Consider the following 8,912-nt stretch of genomic DNA (forward strand, 5'->3'; position numbering starts at 1 on the left):
TTGATTCTGAAAATGTTGTTAGAATTTTTTCCAAGGGTCATCTTCAAGTAGTCAAATGTAAATATTTCAAGATGAATTCAACGAGTGTAGGGACTCAAAATTGCCTTTGCATGGTAGATCCTTGTTCTAGTATTTATGTGCAACCAAAATTGAGAAGGAGCCCAGAGGCAATTCTTGGAGACTTGACCTAGGAAAAATAGCCGTTCCTAATTTTTTGTGGATGTTGAGCTTATAAACATACTAGAAAAACATTATGAACCCGCCACCAGAATAGTGAGGAAATTGGATCGCATACCCTTGTTAGTAATTACTAAGTGATGTATTGAACGATGTTTTAATTTGAGCACCCAAGCCCTCACCAAAATTGATAGAAAACATTTCCAGGATGAATATCAAAATATCATGAAGTTTGGGAAATATAGGGAAATTTCTCATTCATGTGTAGGGGTCATAAAAATAAATTGATGTATGTGGACAGTTTGGGCCCTCATTCAGTTGATTCACTCATGAGCCTTTTTAAGAATACCTTCTATGCATGGCTTCAAATTTTTGAAGAAGATGAAAAACAAAAGATTCCCTTAGATTACATGTACATGTGTATGAAGATCCAAAATCCACATACTTAGAATTTGAATTTTCCATTGAGATTGAGAAGAGTTTGCACAATCAATTAGTCAAATTGAAAACTTCAAGATCATTAAAAAATTATTCACTCTTGTGCAATTTCATATTGTACCATAATATTGACTAGTTCAGAAACTCTATGAAGCTAATGACTATTAATGATTATGGTATACCTATGCCCATTCAAATGTGGTGCCCACTTTGGGACACATATGCTAGAGATGGGGACTTTACTATTTTTAGGGATGTATTTTTGCAATGGATAATCAAGACTATTGGAGGACCCATAACGAGGATTCCTCGAGCAATAAAGAATATGCTGAGGCCTAAGGAAATAGTATGTTGAGGCCTAAGGATTGTCATCATAGTAAAGGTTTTCTTTTCAATTTGGGAGATGGGATTATGAAGCCTAAGTATATGTTGCTGAGAATATACGAATGTAGGCAACCTCCTCACAAATTGCCATTATTTGTTCAAGAGAGATTGGGTTTTTTGGAATTCATTTGGCAAATGATGTGGATAGCGAAGGATATAGACCAACCAAGGAGTAAGGGCAATATACTCCCACATTTTATTCGATTTTATGGTTTTGTTATTGAGTATAATATGATTCTAGAGGCACAAGAGTATATTAATAGTGGTTACTAGTTGGAGAGTGAAAAGAGTAGGGAATATGACCCTGAAGGGCACATTAGAAGTATTAAGGCCAGAGACACCCATCAGTTGAACCTAGAAGATGACTCTATTAGAAATTGTGATGATTTTACCCAAGTTTATCATAGATTAAAGAAATGGAAAGTCTTGTCCAAAATTGAGTAAAACTGTTAAATAAGGGTCTACCCAATTTTACTCAAATATGGACTTACAAGTGATAAGAATTGAAAAATGCATTCAACTCTTTGGTGAATTATACCAAGATTATATGAAGCATGAAAAGGCTAGATATATCAAGGAAACATCAGCTCCCCATCAAGTTAAAAGAAGAAAAGTGGTTATGATTGAACCTATCTCTAACACTTGACCTTCTTACCACAATAGGAGGATAGAGACACCATATCATTAGTTTTATATGATGATTATGATGATGAAGCATTTGTGGAGATTTCTCGAGTTCTTGAGAGTTTGAAGGATATTAAAGGGCCTAGATCCTCAGGACCTTCCCTCAAGTGTTCTGAAGAAAAGCATGGATATCATGCCCGGACAATGGAGAATGATATTATAATTGATATTAAAGATGAGAGGGAAGCTATTTCTTTACACTTCATTAATTAGGAAAATTTTATTCAATCACTTGAATTCAAGGATTTTGGATTAAGTACAAATAAAGGATTTTGAGGAGAAAAAGGACAAGAGACTTGAAGGAATGGATGGGTCACAACATTTTGCAATTATACAACAAAAGATAGGAAAACTAGATCTAGATAATATCACTTGCACTGAGGATGAAGCCAGAGAAATATTTAAGAAGAGTGACATCCTAATTTTTGCCAATTTGACTCTCAAGGAGTTGTTCTTACTTAACAAGATTATGAAACATGGGGATTCTACCTTGGTATTAGAATTTGATTCATTAGATAAGATGGAAGGAACAAGTTATGATCCAAGAATAGAGACATTGGCCAGCTGGGTAACATTCAAAGGAAACAAACCAAAGTTGATTGACATTTCACAAGGTGAAGAAAGAATGACCCTAATCAAGATTGTTGAGAATATAGATCCAAAACTTATTGTTACTAGACTCACTCATGAGTCAATGTTCAACCAAGCTCAAATTAGGCATATGAAAGAAATTATAAGAGAGTTTCAACAAAGAGAAATGCACATGAATTCTAGCATGTAAAAACTTTAAGGCTAGAAAAGGAATTAAGTGAAAAGGGTTCCAGTGAAGTCTCCACTATAGTGATTATTCAGAAAGCTTCTATCATTGCTGAAGAAGAAAGTCCTACCACAAGATTGATTGATCATCATGATTGTTTTCTCAATACATTGAAAGAAGCACTTGTGTATAGGTGAAATGTTGTTATAGAAAAATGTAATTTTGTTTTTGAGGGATATAATACTATCTCAAGCATACCGGATTTCTTTATGAAAGGAACAAAAAAGTTATCAGACCTGGATAGAAAATGGGGTACATCAAAGTTTGAATTAAATAAATTGTTTGAATACTAAAAGGGACCCTAATGCACCTATTTAGATTAGGAATACTATTGATCTCCTTGACATGATAGAAAAAATATGGCTTATATGAATCAAGAAAAACAAAAACTAGGAGAGAAGCAAAAGACAATCTCTATTACTGAGAATTCACACATTCCTTCAATTGTTGATGAAAATGGAAAAATTAAATCTCTTGAAGATTGGATTCATGAATTTCAAATGCTTCCATAGTTGGCAATAACAAGATACAAGGATGACAAGACCTTTCAGATGGACACATTTCACAGATTATTCAACAAGTTGATTGCCATGGAGAATAAGTTTGCAAAATTCATCGCTAAGGTTAAAATAGCTCGAGGAAAGAGATGGAGTGATCTACAGGGTTTCACCCTAGCAATTTCTACTTTCACATGGATTGATCATGCCCAGATAGCCAAATGGATTGAAGTGTGCATGAAGGTTTTTGATGAGGTCAAGGATGTGACTATTGTTGTAGAAGAAGATGCCGAAGAAGCTTTATAGTTATATTCTATGTATTTATTTTTCATTATTAAGTGATTAGTTTTAGTTATGTAAAGGTCTAAATCTTGTTCACACATTTTCATTTTGTAAGGAAAAGGCGCCAAGACCTATATTGATTATAATAGTATTTTGAAACTAGAAAGATGATAAGCACAATATTGGAGAGAATATTTTTAGTTTGAATTAATACTTTTATCTCTGTGTATTTACTGGATGGTTATTATTTGAACTCCTCTTCTAGTATTTCCTTATAAAGAAATAGAAACAATGATAGTTCCTTTCAATCTCTTTTGGTCCATGGTGTATTAAATGTCTCATGTTCTTCATTATTGTCTTAGATTAATACTACTATATCGTTGAATGGAAATAGTGCATGAACTTGTTCTAAATTGGTCTCCTTAAGTTGGGGTTAAATTCATCTAGGCACGAGATTGCATTTATCTCCTCTTTTATCCAATGGTTGATGGGGTGCACACTATCTCTAAGGGCTCAAATAATAAGATTATGTGAGGATTGACTCTATTTTCTTGAAAAGACTAAGGACTGGTCATTTTATGTTTCTTGTAAGTGTATATGCATAGCTATAGGTTAGTGAGGTTCAATACATCAATATTGCACATTTTCCTTCATAATACTTTCTCTCTCTTGAAAGTCTTTCAAAACACCTATATTTGTCCTTGAGAAACTTTGCAAACTCAAGAGCATCATTAAGTCTACACTTATGACTATTAACCATCTCTAGCATAGGTACAATCACCTAGGTCTTGCAGAGCCTGAAGTGTGGAGGTTGAACAAACAAAGATTCAACCTTCTTTGTTGACCAAAATTATGTTGAGTTTCCCAACATCAAGTAGGCAAGCTCATAGGAAGTCAAGCAAAAATTTTGTGCACCAACAAGCAACTTTCAAACATTTTTTGCAAATCGGTTACCCTATTTGAATTCTCTTCCTATCATATGCAATAGGAAGTGATGAGAAAGTGTCAAATGTTTTGTCAATCATTTTTATTTTTTCTATAAATGTAGCATTGACAATGGTGCATGATTGAGTGGGTGTGTCATTTATGCTGCACAAGTATGTTTTAATTGATTTTTTGATTTGATTTTTCCTTAAGGATATTTTCTATGCTTTTTTGATTGAGATTGAGTCCTCATGTGCAATGCCATATGACTTGCACTATTTTTGATTTGGTAGTTTTTAAGCTTGTCTGGACCTTGTTCTTGATTGATTTTATCATGTATAATGGCTTTTAGACATTGAAGTGAGCATGGCATTTGGATATTGCCATATATGGCTAACGTTAGGTTTTCATTTTGTTGAGTAGTAGGACTTATTATAGATGCCATTGTAGTTGTATCAATTTCTATCAATATATATTCTCTGTGCATGTATTAGTGTCATCTATTGATAGTATTTTCAGTATGGTCAATTCTTGTGATGTATTTAATTTATTTTAACTACTGTGCATATGCATTTTTCAAACTGAGGTCTACAATTCGTTTGTGGAAAATATGTAGCATGAAAATAGTAAATACAAGGAAACTTAAACTAATTTCTATGGTCATGTTTAGCTTGACATTTTCCTTTGAACTAATGCATATGCTATAATTGAGCTTGTATGAGGAAAATGTAAGTTGAGAAGCTGCCTGATTATAGTGTGTTGATGGTATGCTACAAAGAAACAAAGAATAAAGACATTGTTAACTCATTTGATACATTGATCATAATTAAGTTGGCATATTATATTAATTAATGACTTTTCAATTTTGAATTGTCCATTCAATTTCTAATGAGGATTTAAATGGCCTGACCTTTCAACTTCCATGAAGACATATAAAGAGGCTTGAGTCAAATTTAAGGAGAGAATGATATGTAGAGACAACTCATTTGCTGAGATTGTCGATTTGTATCAGATCTTATATACGAAGTTCATGGGCAGACATCTCAACCATAGATTTCCCAACTCCTATAGAGTTCATGGGCACACATCTCATTCACGGGATAGCCTAGCTTTTATAAGCTTGGATACACAAATCCTCCACAAGTTTGTCCAAATTTGATTGATTTGCAGGCATACATCTCACTTACAAGATTGTCCAAAATTGTACAAATTTTTAATTTAATATTATGAATAAATTAAATTCTTGATATTTTTATTATGTGTTTACAATACCGCTATTTCTTTCTTTCGGTATTGTCCTCTGAATTGACAAAATGATTCAAATCATACAAGGAGTTTGTGAACTTTATGAATAAGATCTTGGTCATATTATGATCATTTTTTTCGACAATTCACCTTTAAACCAATGCATATGTTGTTAAAACTTGAGTGCATAAACTAAAGAGGATAAACAACAATAAATAAATCATAAAAAAAATATAATCAACACCAGCAGATATCATGGGAAAATCTTTCAAGAATGAAGAAAAAAATCTAGATATAAAAAAAAGGTCATTTTATTAATCATAAAAATTAAGTGTATAATGCATATTGTTAGATGTGATATATATAACTCAAGGAGAGACTCTTCACATTCTAACCAAAGGTCTCACCAAATTTCCCAAAATGAGACTCTTTATTACAATTGTAACTCTTTGTATTTCCATGCCTTAATGTATGTTGACACGTCATTATACTTAATATTACAATTTAATCATGTGTCATTTTCAGCTAAAGGTGATTATAACGATAATAATAACCATATTTCTAGAGATAAAGATCTCTATCACAACTACAATCTTCAACACTCCCTCTTAGCCAACGATATATCTTTAGTTAATCAATCACACGAGGCTGCAAACAAAATGTCAAAGATACAATCTAATCACATGGACCTTATAAAATTTCATGGAATCACTCAACATGAAAAATATGAAACAATTAATCATAATCATGGAATAGCTCAACATGATAAATTTGAAATAATTACTCATAATCATGGAATCACTCAACATGATAGATTTGTAAGACTCACATTTAAGCCTTTAATCATGGACTCTCTCAATGTGAGCTGTCATGGAATCTCTCAACATGACATCCAAATCCCATCACAAAATATCTCAACATGATGACATCATGGACTCTCTCAACATGATGTTCACTATCACATAGTGAAAGAGTTGTCATAGCTAATCTTACAATCTCATTTATTCACACAAGAATAGAAATATGAATAAAAATACAAGACTTAGTTCGATTTAGTTTTAGTTTTTACAAATACCACAAACATAAGAAGCATAAATGAGAATGAAGGGGATTCCATAAGCACTCCCTCTTAATCAAGAGCTACTTTGATCACTGTAATAAGGTTGTGGTAGTATTCTCCCTCTGAAGTTCAACATCTCCCTCTAAATATGTAACAACAACATCCCCATCTCATTACTTCTTGTTGCAGTCTACAACCAAAAGAGATATTATATGATGATAACTTCATCCATCATAGTAATTAATAACCATACACCATTGTATGACATAAATTCATGACCAATGCTCAAAATAAAATAATTATAAAAAAAAACCCAAAGAATAGATCCTTTATAACTAACGTTTGCTCGTTGTCAATCAAAAGCCATACTACAAATGTCTCAAAGTCTCTTGATAACAAAATTTCTTTTAGAACATATGAATTATACTCACAAAAATAAATCAACCATTGATTGTGCATTATCTCTACAACACACACCAATACAAAATGATCTTAAAATAAAGGATAAGAGGACACATAAATACACAGGGTTTGCTTCTAAAAATATGAGAGCATAAAATTTTATAAATACAAGAAGCATAATCCTATTGTGTCATTCAACTAGTAGAGATTGGTAAAATCAACTATGAATGCTGAGAGAAAACTTAATAATAATCATTATATAAATACTTATCTCTTTATACACACAAAAGAGATTCTACAACCACTATAATGCTCATGACATCAATTTAAAAATAAAAATATTAACATTATATAATACAACATTACACAAAAATAAACTACCTTGGTAAATATTTATCAAAATTAAAACAAAATAAAAATAAGAATTTAAAGATAAAAATGGCAAGTAGAGCAGATAGCGAAAAAGTGAAAAATACAAACTTTGCAAATGAAGACAATCAACAAAGAGGTCAAAGAAGGCAACCTAAAAAGTTAGGGTTTTCGGTGAATTGTAGAATTTCCATTACTAACATCCCAAAACCCTTGCAAGAAATAGGATAAGGTGGGGAAAATCTCTGATCTTCATTTATCCTTCGATAATCATCTTGTAAAGATTAATTACACTATAAAAATGAAAAATCTATTTTTAGTCTTAGATGAGACATATGATCTAGAACTACATGATAAGCAATGAAATAATCACAAATCAGGGGCCATCTCAGTAGAGAATTTGACAAATAGTGTAGGAAGGACAAGGCGTCAGATATTGACAATACCATATGGAAATTATAGTGACTAAGCCAAATGGAACTCAAATCAAGCCTCTCCATCTGATATCTCCCAAGTTCAAAATAAAATTAGTAAACCTCTGGTTAAATCCCATATTGTGGATAGTGATTTCTCCAAATCAATCAATTTCTAGGGCACACATTCTCACCCTTTTATCTTTTCTACATTAAGCCTTAACAAACAAATCCACTATTTTAACCTTACTAAATATGCAATCCACAATAGAAATTCTTTGTTCACTCAACAGATAGGTTTTTTAGCCAATCCCCATGTGGATCCCTAGTTTCTCCATAAGAGTCACCCTTGGAAGATTGAAAACACAAGTCTTAACCTCCCCCTCCCACTCTTAAAACATACATTCCCTCACACCGAAGGAATTCGGTCTCCAAATCTCCTGCTCACCCTGTTATCTCGCCCCCCCTGCCTCTTAGTCCCAAAATAATGAAATTTGAGGAAAAGTACCTTATTATTAGTAATTAGGAAAATGAAAATCGATGGCAGGAGTGTCTAAATGTTAGTGTATTTGCATTCTAGAATGGGCCAAGATTAGAAATGTACAATCTCATCACTTGGCCTAAGGATTTTGCAAAAATCAAGTATCTCTCATCATTCTAATTGACTATTGTACATCCACTGTAGTGATGAGTATGTCAGAAAATACTTCCTCTTTTTTTTTATTGTTACTTTAAAGGATATGTTGTTAAATTCTTCAAGTGGTATCCATATTGTAAGGAAGATAGGTTAAATTTCTTGATTCCAACTTGGATATCCTTTCATTCCATCCCACCAGAACTTATGCAAGTAGAAATTATCAGGAAAATAGGTCTTCAATTGGCGACTTGATTGGATTGGATGCCTCTTTTAAATTTTTCAATAACATCAAACTTTTGATCAAATGTAACGTTAATAACATATATTTGAAACCTATCAAAGTAATAACAAACAGATCTCTCTATAACCTAAAATTCCATAGATGTGAAGGTAAAATCTCAGATATAATTAGACAAGATGATGAGAAAAAGATCATTTTCAAAAAGCTACAACCTAGTTTAGATCTTAATGCTACATTCCCCATGATGAACATAAGAGACCAAAGCATTTATCAAAGGGATTCCATATTTGAACAAGGCCTCCTGAAGGCTTCTCAAGATTCAACAAGGAAAGTAGGTTTAGA

Source organism: Cupressus sempervirens, chromosome 10, assembly GCF_028749045.1.
Source record: "Cupressus sempervirens isolate cs-2001-9-10 chromosome 10, ASM2874904v1, whole genome shotgun sequence".
NCBI lineage: Eukaryota > Viridiplantae > Streptophyta > Pinopsida > Cupressales > Cupressaceae > Cupressus > Cupressus sempervirens.